The 22,452-nt window shown below is 34.5% G+C and overlaps 1 protein-coding gene and 1 pseudogene across 6 annotated transcripts in view; both read left to right on the forward strand.

Annotated features, from left to right (window-relative positions):
- Positions 1 to 22,452, forward strand: part of FSTL5 (follistatin like 5) — a 780,922-nt gene that overhangs the window by 727,242 nt on the left and 31,228 nt on the right. The gene's annotated exons all lie outside the window — the stretch shown is intronic.
- Positions 18,014 to 18,142, forward strand: LOC112859206 (U2 spliceosomal RNA; annotated as a pseudogene).

The raw sequence follows: 22,452 nt of genomic DNA on the forward strand, positions 1-22,452 counted from the left end.
AGGAAAAAAAGGGGGATTAATAAATCAGACTTGTGGCTCATAGTCAGACATTACATATAAACTGTCATTTGCACAGTCAAGTATGTTTTCAAAGAGGTTAGCATATTTTTCAAGCAATTGACCATTACTTTCAGAGTGTCTATTATGTACTCAGCAATAAAGTGATTAAAAAATGTAATGACCTGTCACAATTATTGCATGTTTTATGGAAAATAAGTAGAACTTGTTGAAAATGCAGCATATTTTAAAATTGTTTGTATCAAAGTCATAATTTTTACATTTGATGATAAGCACTGTAATAGTTCAGATACAGAAGAAATCAGCATATTAACCAAAAATGGTACCACTTGAGATGGTACCTAAAAATATTTTTATACACTTGATAAGGATACAACCTCATTTAATTGGCAGTGAGTGTTATGAGTAACAACTATTCCTTTTTTATTTTCAAGTTATTGATGAATTATCACTAATCAATAATTTAATACGTAAAACTTGCTTTTATTTACCCCATTTCCTATTATGCATTATTGTATTTAATACACTATTCTGAAATTTGCTTTTTTTTTTCCAAATGCACTAAAGATGGAATTATTTGCAGCAAATTTTCTGTGTCTATAACGCTAATCAGGTTAATAGTGTACAGTTCGGGGGTATTTCTTTTCCCCTGCAACCAGTAAATTATTTCATTATGGTAAGATACCTACCAGGCCAAGAGTTTAACTTTGTCTAAATGCTGTAAGTGCTATGTGTATTTCTGGGGTTGTATTTATAATTGACGTTCAAGATTGCATTGCACAATTATAGAATTGACACATATGCAGTCAGAACATAACATCTCTTTAGGGTCTTACAACATAGCTAGAGATGGAGCTAATAATTAGAGGAGCATCCTAATAATATGAACACATATAAGGCAAAATTTTATTTGGGTTATTTCTATATATTATGAGAAACACTGGAAAGTGTGCTTGAGGATATTTTGAATCTTTTTTCCTTTTAGGGATGCATAGTGAAATGCAAGAGTGTTTTGCTTTATTTATACTAAATTACAATCCTACTTGCATATGGAGTCCCATTTTAATGAATGCAGATGGTCAAATTTTCTACTGCAACTATTCTACTCTTCTCACTATTCCTATTACTAAAGTGAAGAGTAAGAGTAAAATTTAGCAGACATTTCCAAAATCAAAACATTAAACATAAACTATTTTTAACATAATGAAAATTTTTTTACATTAGGAAAATCTGACGGATAGACACAATCTTTTCTTCTACCAATTTCATGTAACATATTTTTTCTAATCAAATTTGGCATGTGTTTAAATATGTGTTGCAAAGATTGATCTTTTTATAAATTGTGTTTTTTGGAATTTGAAACTATTTTCTGACTGTTTTGCTTGGTATATATTTCCAGGCTATGCAGAAGGTCTGACCCATAATATGTGTTGGATTAATATGAGTTTCCTTCCTCTGACCCCTCATCACATTAATCTAATTTTCTCTCAGATTGCTACACTCTCACTACAAATAATTTATATCTCCAATGTCTGAAAAGGTCTTGGACAAGTGTCAGGATTTTATATTCTAAGTGCCTAAAAACTGGTAGGCTCCTAATTCACATATCTCATAAGAATGGGAATAAAGAAGAAAATACTACACTATCTCCTAAACCAGAATTTGTACAGTTTTGAGGGAATTATATAGCAATGAGGGAACTGTATTTCTTATGTACTGGATTTCTCAACATCTAACATGATATCAGAGATGCAACAAATACAACATTAAGAGCACATGAATTCTGTAGAAGTAGTAATAAGTACTTATGTTTCCTGTCAGATAGATTTAAGCCTGAATGTCCCAGCAACACCATTTGCCATTGGCTATTGTGACCTTAGCTAGTTTACTTCATTTCTTTCTAAGGACTGGAATGAAATAATGTTTAAGTATTATGTTGCCCATAATCATCTTTCAGACTACTCTACTCGTAATTTACATTGGTGCAGGGGCTCCCTTGCGAATACTTTCAATTTTGCTAAAAGTCTCTATTTTTTCCCTGCTTGGCTTCTTCTCATTTTGTTCTCCTTTTATTTATTCTTTTTCGTTTTTTAGTGTCTATAATTCTCAAGCTTGTTTAATCTAGTGTATAAAGTAAATCAAGACTGAGGAATTTAAGAGAACCAAAATTACTTAATCAATCTATATTAAAAAATAAACTTGTAGCTTAAAATATAATCAGTCAGGGTGCCTGGGAGGCTCAGTTGGTTAAGCATCCAACTCTTGGTTTTGGCTAAGGTCGTGATCTTGCGATTTTGTGGGTTCAAGACCCATGTTGGGCTCTGTGCTGGCAGTGTGGAGCCTGCTTGGGATTTTCTCTCTCCCTCTCTCTGTCTCTGCTCCTTCCCCACTGGTGCTGTCTCTGTCTCTCTCAAAATAAATAAATAAACTTAATAAAAATTTTTAAAAAATTCAGTCTTCACAAAATTTAGGAAGATGTTCACTTTTTAAGACAGCTTAATATTGTCAGTACTTTAAAAGTCCTTGAGATTCTAATTTATTTTCCCCCTTTTAACATAAGTATAGTTGACATACAATGTTATATTAGTTTCAAGTGTACAGCATACTGATTTGACAATTGTCTGTGTTATAAAGTACCCACCATGGTAAGTGTAGTTACTGTCTGTCACCATACATAAATATTACAATGTTATTGACCTTATTCTCTGTTTGTACTTCTATGTCCCCTTCACCTATTTCACTCATCCCGCTTTCTAGCCCCTCCCTCAAAACCACCAGTTTGCTATTTGTATTTATGATTCTGTTTTTGTTTGTTTCTTCACTTATTTTGCTTTTTAGATTCTATATATTAGTGAAATCATTTGATATTTGTCCTTGTCTGTCTTATTTCACTTAACATAATACCCTCTAGGTCCATCCATGTTGTTGTGAAAAACGTCATTTGTTTTCATGGCAGAGTAATATTCCAATGTGTGTGTGTGTGTGTGTGTGTGTGTGTGTACATATGTTTCACATTTTCTTCACCCATTTTGAATGGCCTGAGGAATTTTCATTTCAAAAAACTAATTTCCATTTTAAAAATATCTGAGAAGGAAGGCCTGGTTCCATCTACTCATTCAGTTTCTCAGCTGAATTCCTTCCCATTCCTTGAGAGACACAGCCTAGGCCACATATAGTTATTCTAAATTTATCTTATAGAGTGACACTTTATTCGAGAAAAATCCCCTTTAGTTTTATGTATTCCTTTTTTCTCTGTAGAAATCAGAAGGGTACCTGAGTCCTAGGCCGGGGATAAAACAGATACATCAATGCCATGCTATCTTTGATCTAAATCAAAATGGTCTTTAAACTGTTGACTTCTGTTTACTGGACCAAGTTTGTGTCCTTGCCTTCCACTTTCTTGAATATGAGTGCTTATCCAGAAGATAATAAAGAACTCCAGACCAGCGTGCAGCCATTCTTTAAGATATGCATATGTGAGCCCCAGTTGTGAATTCAGTTTATTTTAATGAAACTAAACTTCCAGGAAGATGAGAGAAGGTGTATTATAATCGTGTTTCCCCAAAGTTCCAACTACTTACTCAACTTCTGAAAGGGATTGACTCAATACCTATTGACTGAAAGTTTGTTTTTAAAATGTTATTAAAATTCTAGCATAGATATTTTTAATACATTTGAGTGTGAGTTGGTCAATATCCCCCCCTCCAACTGTTCAGGGAATTTAAATTCCCTGAAAAAAGAAAAAAGAAAAAAATTTTCTTTTTTAATCAAAAGTGCTCTACAAATGTAAAGGAAAATATTTCATTATTGTACTCATAACTTGTACCCAAAGAGCTGAGTTATTATAATATCATTAAATGCAAATAAATATATTTGAATGATATTATAGTTCTACTCTTAATATTTTTATGATTTGGCTAATGCATGGGAGATTTTATAATTTTTGTACTGATTTTTTAAATTAGTCAGAGATTAAAAAGTGATTTAAAACCAAGTTTTTTTTTCCCCCAGAAAAATGATTGTATTACAATGGTTGTATTAACTTCAAAGCAACTAAAATTCATAAAGAATGAACATTTACATAATTTATATTGTTTAATTTTTGGTACCATTCTGAAGAGAAAAGAATTTAATGTCAATTTTGTGTTGTAGTATGTGTAAAGATTACAACTTACTGTGCAAGTTTTACTCTAATAAGTATAGAAAACAAAAAACACAGGTTTGGCAGTGATTTATCAAATTATCATATGTTTTTTTTTAATTTTCCCTGTAAAGATTCAACGGGTGAGCAGAATTGAAAAAATAAGAGGAGTAGCTAATGAAGTGGAAGATATCCAAGCAATGAGTAAAAAAATAATTCCATGGAACTCCCCCTGCCTTTTGAAAGTTCTTCCATAATTTTTCCAAAGAATGATTTATTCTTGGTAGAGGGGTGACTAAAGAGAAAATTACATAGGGGCCAAGGTGGCTCAGAGCAAGGAAACTTGATAAAGCTTAGTGCAAGATACCTAGAAGGCCATCAACTACAACAAATGCAGGAATTAGCAGAAGTCTTTCTGAGAGCCTTTGACTTGTCATGAATAAAAGTAATTGGAAGATAAGGAAGAAGGTAACAGCTAGATCGTTTCACCTCCATTAAAGGGGCACAACATTTAGGGCTCTAAGAAATTCTTTAAAATTTTCCCTGACTAAAATAATACCTTTGATACAATTTAAAATAGGTGCCACATTGGGATGCCTGGATGGCTCAGGCGGTTAAGTGTCTGACTTAGGCTCAGGTCACGGTCTCACAGCCCTTGGGTTCCAGCCCCACATTGGACTCTGTGCTGATAGCATGGAGCCTGCAACCTAGGTCAAGTTCTGTGTCTCCCTCTCTTTCTGTCCCTCCCCTGCTCATGATTCTCTCTCTCTCAAATAAATAAACATTAAAAAAATTTAAAATAGGTGCTACATGAAGGAAAAAATGTGTATTTACAGCCTAACCCTTATAGGTCTACAAATCACATGTCTTCCATCTCTTGTCCTCTCTGAAGTTATGACTGCATCTACAGACAAGTTTAATACCATCTAGTTCAACTGGCACACAGGAGACTTACAGTAAATACAAGAAGGAAGTCATTTCTAGACTATGTGCTACTTCAGGAGTAGTCCTACAGTAGAAAGGGGAGATAGCAACTTCGATGATGCTGTTTGTGATGCTTCGAAAGAAAGGCTTGCCTAACCTTAACATCACCCTCAACAACACCACCATTTGATAATATTGCCTAGAATTTCAAACTCTGTTTCTCCTGTTTCTTTGGGTTATATTTCTCTAGAAATTTACCTTTAAAGTGCTTCTACTTCTTGAGAGGAAAATGGAGTTGTTGGGAAATTTGATAATCTTTCTTACTAGCATTTTACTTTATGGGTTGATTGGTTGATTATGTAGTTTCTTAAAATTAATGTTTGAACTCGGGAGGGCGTGTGTGTGTGTGTGTGTATGTGTGTGTGTGTGTGTTATTTCAATCAATGATTACATTGATAAGCAATAAGATGAATAAGGTCTCTATCATATAACATTTGAAAATGCCAATTTCCACATTTTTCTCTTCCTCTGGACCTGACCTACCAAACAAAACAAAACAAACAAACAAACAAACAAACAATGTTCCAAAAGTTTCCTTATAAAACTCCTTCCTTCCTTACCACATACTCCAAGATGATGTCAGTGTTGAATAAATATCTCAAACTGGATAATTCCATGGTTAGTGGACTTCAGTGTTACTCTTCAATTTTGGTGGGCTGGAAGGGAAAGGGTAGTTGGAGGTACTGTTTTAGGACCCTCAAAAGTCGAATGAGTATGAAGAGTGTAATGTAAGAGGGTTGCAGTCAAATGTGGAAAAGAGGCTCAGTGCTTATCCAGTTTCGGATCAGTCATAATTCCTGCACAGCCAATGACTATGGTTCCACTGCAAGAGATGAAGAAAACTGAAATAACAAGTAACGGGCACTATTCTGTGAGTCTGGAGAGAGGTATATAGCACTCCTTTTCTGTTATAAATTACAGCAAGGAAATGATTAAGAAGGGATTGGAGTTGATTTATGTTTCCTTGAAGCTTCTCCAAGGGAAAAATAAACATTCTGTGAAAGTGAAAGTTAAAGTAAAGTATATCATTCTTCTTCATATTTTATCAAATCTGTTAAAGCAAAATTATATATACGGTTAGCCATTTATCAAGACAACTCTACACTTGTGACTTGATTCATGGATAGGCCAGGTGTAAGGAGATACGATTTTAGCAGTAAAATTGTCTGGTTACACTAAAACCCTAGCACATTAGAAATTGAAAATATCAGTTGGGCAATTCATTTTTAGGAAAAATATAATCTCAGGATGAGAAGCCACAATTAAAATTGTTTTGCAAAATGATTCTTAAAGAGCTCACAAAATCACAGTTTAAGGAAGTTCTTTTTTTTTTTTTACTCCATTCATCCTTATATGCTAATTCCTCCCACAAAGAAATAAACTAACAAACTAGAAGGATTCTAAATATCCTAGGAGTGGGAGCTCTTTCTATCTATATTCTCTTACGTAGTAAATATCTGAAACATTCATAAATTCTGAAACCATGGCCTTCTCTTTTCCCAGTGTCTCTGAAATTCTTCATTGCCCTCTCTACTCCACACAAACACACACTGTAGATTGTCAGGACCTTCTGTATCTTGGGATCCTTACATGTACAGAGCCTAGTGCAGTATCTGAAAAACATAAGACATTCATAAGTTGCTTATTAAACAAAGTACATATATGTAGATTTATGAGCATGTCTGAATACATATATACAAATCATTGCTGGAAAACCTTCCAGCATTCTTACATGGGTGCAAAGCTTCTTCTGAATAAACACTTGACAGCTTTCTTCATCTTACTTTTAAAGAAGTATAAATACACTATACCCTTCAAGTTGGATCTGTAATGCTATTTTTATTTTTCATTAAGGTTACTGGATTACCTTTTTACTTTCAACCTTCTTTACCATACTAGTGTGATACACACATGGAGTGTAAAATGCTTAGACAGAAAACCAAGTGGTGTGCTTGCAGCCAAGTGGGATGTGTGTGTGTGTGTGCACGTATGTGTGTGTATTCAGTGTGTTATCATCATTATTTCTCGAGTTAGAGAACACGGTCTACTTCCCTGCTTGGTCTCTGTCCTATATTAACAGGTCTTTGCACTATCTGAACCCTGTGTAAAAGTAAATAAATAAATAAATAAATAAATAAATAAGCAAGGCCTAGTATCCAAAGTGGATGAACCAAGTAGACCAGCATCTCTTTTGGATATATATACACTTAGCTTATACATATACACTTTGGATACATATACACTTAGTAGCTCATATTAGCTGTAATTTTTTTTTTATTGTATAGGGAAACAATATTTGACTTAAAGGGCAAACTGTATTTAAAACATGGGAATCTCATTATTTTAAAAAAGGAAAAGTTTTGTACAGATGTTATTGGTAGACTCCAACTTCTAGGATTTAATAAAGCCCCTAAATAGACTCATTCTATAGAATTTTTAAAGGAAGAAATCAATGGAGCAAGAATAACATGTTATTTAGAAACACTCTACATTGCAGATCTGCCTCTTGAGTTTTATTATGCAAAGAAACATAGCTCTTGCTTCTCTCAGAGATCCTTATGCTAACTCATCAAAGTGTTCAGTAAAACATAGGTCTTTCCATTTGATAGGACCCAGTATTCTTGTTAGGTGACAGCTGTGGGGTATATGCAGCATACTTGTACTTGTTTTTCTTTGTCACATATGATTTTGAGTTTTGCTGGAAATGGTAAATCTAACTTATTTTACCTTAAATGAGTCAATGATAAAGTTACATGGATTGCTCTCTTTGCTTGGTAGTAAAAACAGACTCAGGTAACAATTAAGATTAGTAAATAAACAGGGGCACTTGGGTGGCCCAGTCAGTTAAGCAACCAACTTGGACTCAGGTCCTGATCTTGTGACTTTTGAGTTTGAACCCTGTGTCAAGCTCTGTGCTGACAGCTCAGAGCCTAGAGCCTGTTTTGGATTCTGTGTTTCCTTCTCTTTCTGTTCCTCCTGCGCTCACACTCTGCCTCTCTCTCTCTCTCTCTCTCTCAAAAATAATATATATATATAAACAATAAAAATATTTAAAAACATTAGTAAATAAACATATAAAAAGTGAAGATATAATGCAATACATTAAGTGAGGGGTAGAGCTCATCCTGAGAATTTAAGTAATTTCTTATGTGAATTTAATATATGCACTCCATGACCTATTTCATGCATATATTTAATAGATTATAGTATTTTGAATCAAGCTTATAAAGCATTAACTAGATCTCATAAAATGTGTATACAAAAGAATAATGTATATTGGAGTTTCTAATTCCTTCTATCTGAAGTGACTATATTATTATTCTATTGAAGGAAGATGATATCTTTTACCAGAATATCTTATGAATTCATTAATTTTTATTGCTGAAACATTTGATAAAAGTACTAAAACTTTAAATACAAGTATCATAGCATAACAAAAACTCCCTTTTGAATGAAAGACTTACTGTGGCTCAACAAAGCAATACTGTTAAATAAATAATTTTATCTTTGATAATCATGCATAAATTAATGATTACTGTCATAAAACATTTTGGAAATTTTCTCTGAATGTGGCTAAATACTTTTTTATGTATACATCACTTTTCAGTTTTGGTTAATTATAAAAACAAAGTTAATTTAACTGTATAATTAGTGGTGGTAGTGAGGGGCTGTCTTTAGATGGACAACATTGGTGGCACTGATATTCTCTGTCTACAATGATTTAAGACTGTCAAAACTATTCACTGTGAATCTACCCAAGTTGATATTTTGTGCTGTTTTAATCTAGCTGTATATTTACAGTGAGATAGTGAGATGTTGTCGTACTATGGCTATCCATGTAGGAAAAAGGAACTGGTTGTTGTAAGCCAATCGAATAATTTTAACGCAAATGCATTCCTTTTTTTTTTTTCCATTAAATTATCATTCACTTGTTATGTAGCAGTGTTCTAGCTTTTGCTTCTCTTTTTTGAAAAAGTAACCATGCCGCAAAATTTCAGGATTTAGAGTTCTTTAAGATTTGGTTCAAGCAAAAGTAAGGTACTTAAGGATATCAGAAGCCTTTAAAATGTACTTTTACAGAAAAACCAACCAAATTAGTAGATATATAGAGAAACTGCTTATTAGGTCTCATCTGTCAACAGTCATAAATGGAAATACTCAACATGACCTCATGAGTAGAATAAGAACACTAGGCAACAAATATCAAACTTCCAGGGTTATATCCTTTGGTATACACACTAGTGTTGTGTAGGTATATAAATCTCACAAAATGTATTGAAATAGCTAACTTCAGAGGAGATAAAAATGACACTTGTCTTAAATGACTTATAAAACTGCTAGCTGGGTTAGTTATGGTTAAAATGTCTGTATTTGTTTAGACTGAGGTTAGCTGAATTTTTCTATACTAAGGAAACTTTTCTTATCTTCCATTTTTTTCTTTTATTTGGGGGAGATAATGAATACTTATTGATTTTTTTTTCTATATTGACAACTGATTTTCAAGGAAAACTGTATGAAATTACGGTAATTCATTTTTTGTCATAATGTGGAGGCTTACTTTTATGCTTATGTAATTTGCATCCATAAATACAATTTTTAGTTCTTTGAAATGAAAGGGAATCAGAGTTTGCATGTGCTATGAAAGTAGTGGCTGATTTATGTAACTAAGCCAAGAAAATCCTAAAATAACCTAGATTTTTCCCCTGTAATGTAAATCAAGATTATTCATCAACTTTGAGTAATAGAAAATATTTTAATGTTTTTAATTAAAGTGAATATTATTTAAATTCTGTTCAAAAATTGGCTGCACAAATATGAAATAATAGAATATTTGGAACATCTGAAAAATTTTTATTAAAAAACTGGACAATGTTTATTTAATTAATACATGAAAATAATTTGAAAATAGATTATTAGTTTACATAGGAAGATGATGTTAAGAAATATTTTTAGTAGATCATAGGTACACATATCTTTATGTGAGCTAGACATGTCTTCTAGGATTCCTTGTTTATAGCCTTAATTTGTTTGGTAATTTTTGACATCAAACCTTACTTCTGTCCAAATTACTATTCACATTGGAACATAATGGAATATAATTTAGGGAGGTTTTTTTGGACACAAATTATTTTTTTAAGAAATATATTCAGAGGGGTGCCAGTGGCTCAGTTGGTGAAACGTTTGACTCGATTTCAGATCAGATCATGATCTCACGGAATCAAGCCCATGTCAAAGCAAGGAGCCTGCTTGGGATTCTCTCTCTCCCTCTCTCCCTGCCCCTCCCACTGCTTGCACTCTCTCCCTCTCTCTAAAAATAAACACTACAAAAATAGGATAGAATAGAAATTATTTAGCAACAGTCATTTTGAGATATACATTATATTGATAACTTAATAATGAATGCTTTATGAATAAAGAGATATATCATAGGTATCATCATTATCAGAGACCTTATAAAAAGAGAGGTCACATTAACCTTTTTTTACATTTTTCATTTCTTGACTCAAGTCTGTGCCTTGACAACATCATATAAAGATGTATTGATAATCTTTTTGATACTTTTACCACTTATCTGAATTCAAGTTGATCCATTTACCATCTTTTAAAACTTTTAAATACTTGAAAACATTTTTGGATAACCATAATATGTGGCTTTACAGAAGGCAGATACGTTATATTTAATCTTCCTATTATGAAGTCATTATTAAAATTTCAAATTCACCAGGGAAATATTTTTCTTTATTGTATTTATACTAGTTAAATATAAACAATATCATTAAATGAAAATGTAAGTCATTCTGGTAAATAATTTAAAGAGATTCACTTTTTTTATTATGATAAACTCATAATGATTTCCTAAAAGTATGCGAATAAATACATCAATAATTTGAATTTTATCAGGAAATAAAGGAATGAAAATATTAAGAAAAAGAAGCCCAGGTACATGGGAAATTTATTAGAAATACAGGAAATACATGACTACCACTTATTCATATTGCCTAGCAGCTTCATGATTAATGTCCAACTTTCCTCTGGTCCTATGTATAATAATCATTTAAAGTGGTTTTCTACAATTTTATTTTAATATAGTAGCAAAGTCTGGTTTTCTGAAGTCAAGTGTGAGTTTACTTTATCATTAATCTACTCTCAGGTTGCATTGCTTGGTTATAGTTTTGTTCTTATTACTATGGTTATTATATAATGTGTTAAGAGTAATGAGGAAACATTGAGCACTTATTCTATGCCAGACAATGAGCTCAGAATTTTTATGCACTGCCTCATTTAAAACTAGCACCTACATAAATTTTTATCCCTATTCTACATATGGTGAATCACTTAACTAATAAGTGTTGGAACCAGCTATAAACTCAGTTGTGTCTATATTTTGTTTCTTAACACTTAATACATTTTAGTGTTCAAGTCCTTTTTTCACTTTTCAGGTAAACCTTAATGACTAATGTCCTCTACAAATTATCTTAAACTTACCTTTAAAACATTCCCTCTCTCTCTTGTATGCACCTGTGCTACTACTAAACTCTCCTCTTCACAGCAAACCTACACCGTATTTTCTCACCTATCTGCATTTATTTGCAGAATGCCTTGTTTCTTCATCATCTGCCCAATAAACCCTTCAGAGCTCATCTCAAAGCCACCTTTGATAAAATTTTTTATAATTTCCCTAATTGGAGTCCCCTTGGCATTCTGAATTTTCGTTCTCTCTCATTTGTGTGAGACTCGCACAAGACCTAGGTTGGAAAGTAGCTCTTCAGATCCTTTGGGGCCTTTAACACAGTATTTAATTTTCCTTAGATAAGTTTGATTTTCCTCTTCCAAAGGTAAATGATTTCAGAAGGGATAGAGGAAAAAAAAATATGATGTGGTGTCTACAGTCCCTACAGACCCCACAGTAATTTTTTGCTGTCTGCTCATGTCTAACTTCATAATGTCTATTTATTAATCTGCTCCTCTCCACTCTCATGACACAGCCCTAAGCTGAGCTTCCTTATCTCGCACCTTGCTAATGCAATGAGGTCTTCACTGTTTCTCTTTACTGCTTTTTCTCCCTACTTCAGTTCACTAAACAGAGAACCACTACATCCCTCTTCCTGAATTCCTAGCTGTGATGATATAGTTCTGCACTGGGGAGAAAAAAAAAATGTTAAAATATTTCCTTTTGCATATAGGTTAAGTCCAAACTACGTTGAACCCACTTCCTTAGTGATCTGAACTCCTAGGACTGATCTGCACATACCTTATGGTCCAGCGAATGGACCATACTTTCCTGTTCCCACTTAACCATTCATTTTATCTAAGGGGCTCTCTCTGATTCTGATATAGACCCTCCTAATATATGTCCATCTTCTGGCCAAACTCAAAACACTCCAATTCATGCAACATTTTCTATTCCTCTGTCATTTATGCTAGCACTCTCCTCAGAACTTACTTCTTGTTAAGTGCACCAACCTCACGTCAATTGTTAGTTTATTTCATTTATTCTTTCAACACAGCTGAACTGTTCACATGCCAGACATTATTCTAGATTCCAATAGGAAAGGGAATACAAACTTTATCTTATTTTCCTATAGTACAATGTGAATATCACAACAGTTAATAAAAATTAAAAGATTTTTTTTTTAAAAAGAACTCACAATTTGGGATGATAATAATATAGATTCAAATTCAGACGCTACCACTCACTACAGTGCAATTTTAAGCAAATTAAACTTTGTAAAGGACATTTAAAAAATTTGTCTGCTAGGGATATGTGTCTCATCCAGAAATGTTGCTTGTTTCAAATATTAGTTTATCTTTAATTCGCTGGAATGATTTTGTTCGCTTACTCCTCCCCCTTCCTCACCTACAACTACACACAATTTATGGCCATATTCCGGTCAACTGACACCTAGTTTTAAAATATTAGTGTTCTTTCTTTTTCTCTTACTAAAGCAATGGAACCCTATGTCGAAGTTGAAGTCTTTATGTAAAAGAAATAAATGTCAGGGGCGCCTGGGTGGCGCAGTCGGTTAAGCGTCCGACTTCAGCCAGGTCACGATCTCGCGGTCTCGCGGTCCGGGAGTTCGAGCCCCGCGTCAGGCTCTGGGCTGATGGCTCGGAGCCTGGAGCCTGTTTCCGATTCTGTGTCTCCCTCTCTCTCTGCCCCTCCCCCGTTCATGCTCTGTCTCTCTCTGTCCCAAAAATAAATAAACGTTGAAAAAAAAAAAAAAAAAGAAAGAAATGTCAACCCAGGTTAATTTAACAGAGATAGGTGGGGGGGGGCTGGAGGGGAAAGCCCTACCCACTCACCTCCACTTTCATTTCCTCCCTGCTTTTCTCTGCAGACTCCAATGGGGTGTGATTCTTCAAAATCTTTTAAATAACCTTTCTCAAGATAAATTTTTTAAAAAGAAAACAGTCTGCTACAGATTCGCCTTCCCTCTTCTTAGGTCCATGTCTTTTGCAAATGTTTATTCACTTACTAACTGAAGAGGAAGAGCACCTGTACAGAGAGATAGACAAATACGTCCCCAAATTCTCTCTGACTATAATAATTAGTTCAGACATAGGCGTGTAACCCACTCAGAACCCATATGTTACAATGAAAAATTTTTCTGGGACTTTCTAGAAAGCAGCTTCTGTTTTTCTGTGTAGGCTGGTCTGGGAGATCTAAAGCATCAGCAGTTCTTTTCATACCATGTGAAGCCCAGACCTGAAATCAAGATCGAAGATGGCAGAACCAATATACAAAGAAAAAATATGGTCTATATTAATATGACTCTAGGCCAAATTTCAGCTATGCTTGATCTGGTTCTAGAATTTCTATCTGTATGAATCCCCATATTCTTTTCCTTTTAAAAGGTCTGGAGTGCATATCCTATTACTCACAAAAGAAAGAGTCTAAGAGGAGGCTTCCTCATGTCTAAAATATACCTATTGTAAAGGACATTCACTTCACAGTATTTTGAGTTGGTTGCAAGATCTTGTGCAGTTCTGGGCACACTATAGGTGATTAACAAATGCTATTTTCCTACCGCTTTGGGTTGACAAATTTCTTGTCATGGTATAGTTGCTATAACTATAGCAGTTTTACAAATTAGCACTCAGGAAATATTTGTTAAAAAGTCGTGTATTTAGTAATGTTTCTCTGAATGCCTGTCTGGCATGGTGATTCTGCATAAAAGAGCAAAGGGCAATGAGTCAAGTCCCAGTTTGTAGCTTACTGAAAACTTCTCCATGGCTTTAGTGCTATGGAGATAAGGAGCTGCTATTTATCAACCACTTGTGTAACATCCTAAGAAGATGACTCAGTTTGAAGATATTTGGATCACTTGAGGCAGCTCAAGAGTAACACTGAGACTATAGGGCTTCATTTGTCGAGGTTTTCTCAGCGTCCTTTAAATTACAATGGTTACAGATGAGGCCATTGGTTTATTCAATCTGGGCACCTATCTCTATGGTTTGCACGAATCCACATTTCCTCTAAGTGCTAAGAAAAGAAAATTCACTAGGATTTTCCTTAGAGAGAAACTTGTTATTTCATTTAGGATTAGACTGAAACTTGTGACTGAACAAAACCTTGAACCCTGGGAATATTATAATTCTTCTAAGATTTAGAGAATCTAGTTTGTTTTTTTTTTTTTTTTCCTTTCTCAGGTGGATTTCTTTATAAATCTCCTAGAATGTTTGTTTGAAATTTATATCTTTCATGAAATTCTGAAAATGTTCTAGAGACATTTACTCAGTGATTTTTTTCTGGTTCAAAGCAATGTGTATTGGACTGGACATTTCATTAAATGTCTCAGGGTGTTTTTTCTTTTAATGTTTTATTCATTTTTTGAGAGAGACAGAGACAGAGTATGAGAGGAGGAGGGGCAGAGAGAGAGGGAAACACAAAATCTGAAGCAGACTCCAGCTTCTGACCTTTCAACACAGAGCCCACGTGGGGCTCGAACAAACAAACCAGAAGATCATGACCTGAGCAGGTTGGGATGCTTAACTGACTGAGACACCCAGGAGCCCCTAGGTGTCTCAGTTTCAATTTACTACTAACCTAGTTTATAGCACTATTGACTAATTAGTAAGGTTTATAAGTAAGTTAGAACCCTACCCACCCCATGGCTAATATTTCTCCAAAGAGTGTAATTTTTTAATTGAATTTATCAAATTATAACACAGCAAAGAAGAGCTTCATCTGTAGTTGATATTCAGTATGTTTATTAAATAACTTATAAAGCTCAGGAAACTTTGGGTTTTTTTGTTCATTTTAATTTTGAGGTTTATTTTTAAATTTTTTAAGGTTTATTTAGTTTTTTTGGGGGGGGCAGAGAGAGAGGGAGACACAGAATGCAAAGCAGGCTCCAGGCTCTGAGCTGTCATCACAGAGCCCAGTGCAGGGCTCGAACCCACGAACTGTGAGATCATGACCTGAGCTGGAGTAGGACACTTAACCGACTGAGCCACCCAGGCACCCCTTAATTTTAAGTTTTAATATTGGTGCTATAGAGAAAGCAAATCATAGTCTTCTGCAAACAAGATATAGGAAAAAGTTCAAAACCAAGGATAGTGTGGTTTTGTCTTGATTTGTTTTGTTGTCAATCATGAGGACTGATGATTCACAAAACTGTGGGTAGCTGTATTGAGTGCCTTATCTCTCTCTGGTGAGAAATAGTTTGAGTAAAAACATCCTGTAACAAAGATGGCATAGAAGAAATCTAAATAAATATCTATCAAATGGAATACTGGAGAATTTTTTAGTGTCACTATCAGAGTAATCAAATCATAAATCTATATGCTTATTACCTGATGAGCATTATATAGGTAAATGTTAGAACATTCTCAAAATTTATTATTCAGTTTACTAGGAATATCAGTACATACTCAAAATGAATTAATAAAGAATTGTTCACAGTTATTTCTATTATGTTCAATATGTGCCACTGTAAACATTAATCCTATAGTGTAATTTTTGAAGTAAAACACCGTAAGTTGTTGAAATCACAGCCATGATAGAGACCTTCACACAAGAGTGAGATGAAAACGTGGCAAAAACAAGGATCTCCAAAGTAAAATCTAGATATGTTATCTGGCCGGTCCAGAGGCACATCAGTATTTTGAACAGAATCAACAACCACCAGCATAGTAGATGTTCATTAGGAAACTCAGAACAGCATGAAAAGAACAAGAAAAATCCCCATTCTTTTGGAGACTGAGACTGCCAGAGACTTTCTGTAGGGGTAGGAGGAGAGAAAATAAAATATTTCATCAACAAGTCCAGATATGTGATTACACTCATTGTGTTAACTGCTATAGATAGATAGATAGATAGATAGATAGATAGATGATAGATAGATGCTAGATAGATGTTAGATAGATGATATATAGATAAAAGATGGAACAAAAATCTGTATGTTGATACATCCCTTACATGTTCAATGATGAAATGTTTGTTTTAGGTACCCCCTAGGAACATTACGGTTATTCTTTTTTTTATTATGATTTAAAAAAAAAAGGAAAATCAAACATAGCCTTGTCATTGTGAGATGAACTGCAAAGTCATCTTCTTTTCTCTATGACTCTAATATTAACATATATTGTATTGTTAGGCATTATCTATTTCTGACAGGACCTGAAGCTTCTGAAAATGGCACTAATCCATTTTCAATCATTTATAGAAAATATGCCAGACCATGGCATCAATAAATGCCTCTCAAAGAGCCAACTCATTTTGGCCACTACCTGGAGAACTTTCCTGACATAATCTTTAGATACACTAAAGGATATCTCTATAACTTGTTATGTGAATAACTTAACTTTGCGGTAGTAACAACCAAAAAGTGTCAGTTGGTTACAAATCACTCTTTATGCACATATATTTTACACATGCACATATAAGTGTGTATTAAATAATCAGGGTTTGTATTGAGGAGGTGTACACCAGGTTGCCATGCATTCTAATTGGTTGGTGCCTGTGACCTATAAGTTGTCAGATATTTTTAATATCACTTCAAAAATAACTGGTGTTTATTACCTACTTAATCTGTGCAACGGAATGTATCTTGTGCATGTTTAGCTTATTAATCATAACAACCATACCAATTCCATCTCATGCATTAAGAAACAGATTCACAGGGTTCCATATGTGTTCACTCTTATGTGGATCCTGAGAAACTTAACAGGAACCCATGGGGGAGGGAAGGAAAAAAAAGAGGTTAGAGTGGGAGAGAGCCAAAGCATAAGAGACTCTTAAAAACTGAGAACAAACTGAGGGCTGATGGGGGGTAGGAGGGATGGGAGGGTGGGTGAAGGGCACTTAGGAAGGCACCTGTTGGGATGAGCACTGGGTGTTGTATGGAAACCAATTTGACAATAAATTTCATATATAAAAAAAAAAAGAAACAGATTCACAGAAAAATCCAATGGCTTGCTCAACGTCACACAAGTTATTACATCATGAAGCTGGACACAAACCTGCATAGTCTGGTTGGAGTGCTGTGTGTGAATGTTCTTAAAAACTTTGCTCTGTTGAAGACACCCATCTGACCCAATTCCTCAACACAAGTACATACACACTTACTTCCATTTAACATTTCCCCTTGTGTGTGTTTGTTTTGTGGAGAGATTTTGCACAATCTATTGTTTGGTCAGACATATTTCTGAAATTTGTTTTATGGGATGTTTTTTGAGAGATGTTCATTGCTAATGTATAAACAATGGCTTATTGTGTTATAAGACATCAAATCAATTAAATTATATTGATTATAATGTATGTTTTATAATAATTGAGTGGTGCTATGTTCTGGTGCTTTCAATGCTTAAAAATTACTTCTGGTGGAAAACAAGCAAGCTCATTCCTCATTTTTATCATCATCTATGATCGCTTCTAGGCCTTTTGGCTAAGATCAAGTGTAGTATCTGTTCTTATCAGTTTAATACCATCATCTATGAGCTTCCTTCATGGCTAACAGTGTGTTATATACTCTAAAAACATTATTTACACTCACTATAAAATATTACAGGCACAGGCTTTAGAAAGGATACAATATATATTTCAATTTCAAGTATGAGATAGGAACTACTATAATATGGATTTTCATTTCTAATCTATTATATCAGAGTTGATTGCTTGTCTTTTCCAAAATGTTACTTCGTATGTGATAATTAAGTACTCTGTAAAAATATTTAAATATCTTTAAGATAGTGATTCATTGCATTAGATTTTTCAATTTAATTTTACTTTTGAACCCTTGTCCAGTAGTGATATACTTCAATTCAGTTATCTTTTGTTCATTTAGTTCATGAATTATAGAATTGAAATATAATTCTGGGTGTTCTTTAGACTTTTATAATCTTTTTTTCCATGAGATATTGGAAAAATACGATTCTGTGGTCATATAAGATGGTAACTGGGCAACCTATTTTTTTAATCATCAGCAAGAGATAAAGGATAATTAAAAGGCAACATATGAGTGATTTTAGATGAAATGCTTTTGTTGAATGGTATATTCATTTTCACCATGAACACATCCAGTACAATAAGCTGCTCATTTATTTGTATGTAACAGTTGTTATTTTCTTGCTGGTACATTGTAAACATAAAAGAAAAAAAAATAAGTATAGACTTTGGCCCACTTAGAGATAAATGTAAAAAACTTCAAACAGACAGATGGAGCTCATAGGCAGAAAATCACTTCAGATGCCTCAACGTTATCTTATTTTTATAGACAGCTATTTGAGTTAAATTTCCCTACACCCACAGACTTTTAAAAGCATTTTTCTTCACCCTCCTTGATTTTAATGAAACTCCATTCCCCCTATTGTAGGCTATTTTTGCACACATGCCTTATTCTAAACAGCCTTTATGTGCGTGGGGCTGAGGGAGCGAGTTGTTTGCCTTTGCCATTTTTGCCCACACAGTCATTTATAGACAATTGGTCCTCCATCACCAAGACAAAAAGGCAAGTGCTCCCCTTCAGAAATGTATAATCCCCTTAGGGTGCCTAGGTGGCTCAGCTGATTAAGCATCCAACTTTTGATTTCATTTCAGCTCAGGTCATGATCTCACGGTTTGTGGGATTGAGCTCCACATTGGGCTCCATGCTGGCAGTGTGGAGCCTGCCTGGGATTCTCTCTCCCTCTCTCTCTGTCCCTCCATCACTCACACTTGCTGTCTCTATCTCAAAATAAATAAACATTAAAAAAAAAAAGAAACTTGAACATAGATTTAAAAACAAAACAAAACAAAACAAAACGTCAGTTGGTACTTTTCTCCCCATCCCACGTCTTGCCATGTGACTTCTGCGTATATGTGGACTACTCATCCACCATCTCACTTCACGCTTTCACAAGATCAACCAGTGCTATTGATTCTACTCAAAAATATATCCTAATTTGTCTAATTGACCCTGTTACTCATATTGCATTTAGAATCAAACCAATGCTTCAAATAGGACAGTAACATACATTATCTTTAAAAGAAATACGAGAATGTTTTTCATGGCATTAAAGACATTTGTGACCTAGGTTTTTCATTTTTTTCTTCATCCTCACCATCTGCTACTTCCTAATATTTATCTTGTGTTTCACACAGACTGTTCACAGTGCCTCTACTATTCCAGGCTCTCTTATGCTGCAGGGTCTCCGTGCCTAATCTCATCTGTTGAAGCATTTCAGCCCTTGATAATTGCATTTTCATAGAATTCTATGCAAGTGTATACGACAGTAGAACTCAGTTTTCAAAAATTATTTGTTCACATACTTATCTTCCCCATGAGAGTAAGGTTCCTAGTAACAAACAGAATCATAATCGTTGTACTGTTATCCCTAGCCCACAGCTCCTTGTCTGGCACAGGAATGCTCAGTAAGGGAATGATTGAATGTAATTGGTGGAAGCCACTTGCACATATTTCAGAAAGTTTCTTCTGCAATCTTGAAACCAGTTAGGGGAAGGTTTACTTTCTTCTATCTCTATAAGAGCCGGTAATTCTTATTATTCTTAGTAAATGAAATGTCCCAATTTTTTGATGGATGTAATCCGACCCTTGAAGATAAACATAGGCATAGGTGGAAGATTCTGATACAGAAATCATTAACTCATGTGTTTCAACCAAGTTCTTCATAACTGAGTGAAATAGCTTAGTATATAAACATTGTTTAATTCATTATGGTAAGTGCTATCACAGAGGTAATGCCAACACGTTTCTATTAGAAGTGAAGGACACAACCATTTTGGTCAAGTCAGACAAGTGGCAGTAGCAGTGATGTGTACAGTCAGTTTTAAAGAAATAAAGAAGGCAAAGCTTGTAACGTGAAAACGCTAGCAGAGTTTGCACAGAAATTTGAACATCAGCTCACCCCTTCAGTAAACACTGAGGAATGTTTAGTTTCTTACATCAGGCAAGTGGGCCGTCAATAGCCAAAATCCCCCAAAGAGTTGGAAGAATCTAGGAGGATATATAAATCCCTTGAGAGCTGATGGAAGAAACAAAAGAAGGGACTTTTCTAGATCTTCATTCTCTCTTATGGGGACTAGTGGGCTGATAAAATTGTTCCTCCAACTGAGAGCCGTCTGTTGTATCTTCTGCATGAAGTGCTGACCCATACAGACATGTTCTTAAATCTTTGACTTCATTAAAAAATAAGTGGCTTTTTTGTTATGTCTGTTGGAGAATTTCTATTAATCAATCTAAGACAACTACAACAAGTTCCATGGCTAGTCATACTAAACAAGGGGAGAAACATGAGGACTTATTACAGATAGAGGAAAATCATGTAAATTAAAAAAAATTAAAAATGGCATGCTAACTTTTATAATCAGAAAATAAAGTGCACTTAAAAAAAACTATTTTGATTCCTTTGGGGAAGTCCAATTGTTTCTGAATCGTAGAAGCATAAAGTGTTGCATTCATTGACCAACATGAGTAGGTTTTTTGAGAGTTGCCAAGGAACAGTCTAGTTTTGACAGTTTACTATGAGGGCTGACCTTCTGGTTTAATAAAAATTTATTGCTTCTATTGAAGTTTTGTCACCTTCACAATATGGCTTATTATAACTGGGCGTTATTCTTACATATCATTTATATGCACATGTCTTATTCTGGGTCTTTTGTAAGGCAGACACTAAGCAGAAATTTATTAGGAGGAACACCTGTGAAAACAAATGGGGAGGGAGACAGGCAAGGCTGGGGGTGTTACCTGACCCTGTGCATGTCGGACCCTGAGTGAAGAACAATGAAAAGAAAAGGAAGTCAGTTTGGATGAAACATCCTAGACTGCCAGAGATCTGGAAGATTTAATAGTGCTCTCAGAAGTCCTAGAGCCAAAATCCTCATTCAGAGAAGCCTCGCCTCTAGAAGGAATGGGTCTGCTTTACTATCAGTACTGGACTGGAGCACTGGCTCAGAGCAGCCTGTTGAAAACATGGTCAGGTCACAAATGCGTCTATAGATTTCAAAGCACAGCAGCCAAGACCCTCAGTCAATTAGGGTCCCCACAGGAGAAGAACAGATGATCTTATTTTCATGGCTGACACAGCATGTAACATGGATCCTACAGAAATCAATAGTCAGCAAGAGTTTAGTAAAATTAATTGAATTAAGTTAAATTACAAGTAACAATAAAAATGAGGACGATATTTTCCTAAGGAAGCATATTGAGATCTAGGCAAAAATTTAAAGTTAACTTCTACTCTAGAGTATTTAGTTTCCAAGTTGGGAGTTTTGTAATTTTTAGCCAATCTTTATTTTATATGTTTACAATGCCTGCATATTAGTGATGTTTGGTTTTCTACAGTAGATAATGCATTGTTTATATTTTAATCTGAACAGTAGATTTAGATCTTTAAATCTATTGTCTGAATCTTTGACATAATTTATACTTAACATGATATTTGGTAGAGAATACAAGTCCTTTCAAAAACCACCTTTGGAAGGGGCACCTGGGTAGTTCAGTTAAACTTCTGACTTCAGTTTAGGTCAGGAACTCACAGTTCATGGGTTCGAGCCCTGTGTCAGGCTCTGTGCCAATAGCTCAGAGCCTGGAGCCTGCTTCAGCTTCTGGCTCCCTCTCTCTCTGCCTTTACCCTGCTCACGTTTTGTGTGTGTGTGTGTGTCTCTCTCTCAAAAATAAATAAACATATAAAAAAATCTTTGCTGAATTATCTGAGACAGTTGGCAATCATTTTAAGTGTGGCTAGAGACCATTAGGTAACTAAGTAAATTTTATGTGAAATTATTTTCAAGGTCCTCATAGCTACAGATCAGAGAAAATATGGTTGTTTTAGTCCTCTCAATAAGTAGAATAAAAATTTACCTTCTT

Source organism: Puma concolor, chromosome B1 (genome assembly GCF_028749965.1).
Source record: "Puma concolor isolate L17-30 chromosome B1, mPumCon1.1.hap2, whole genome shotgun sequence".
NCBI lineage: Eukaryota > Metazoa > Chordata > Mammalia > Carnivora > Felidae > Puma > Puma concolor.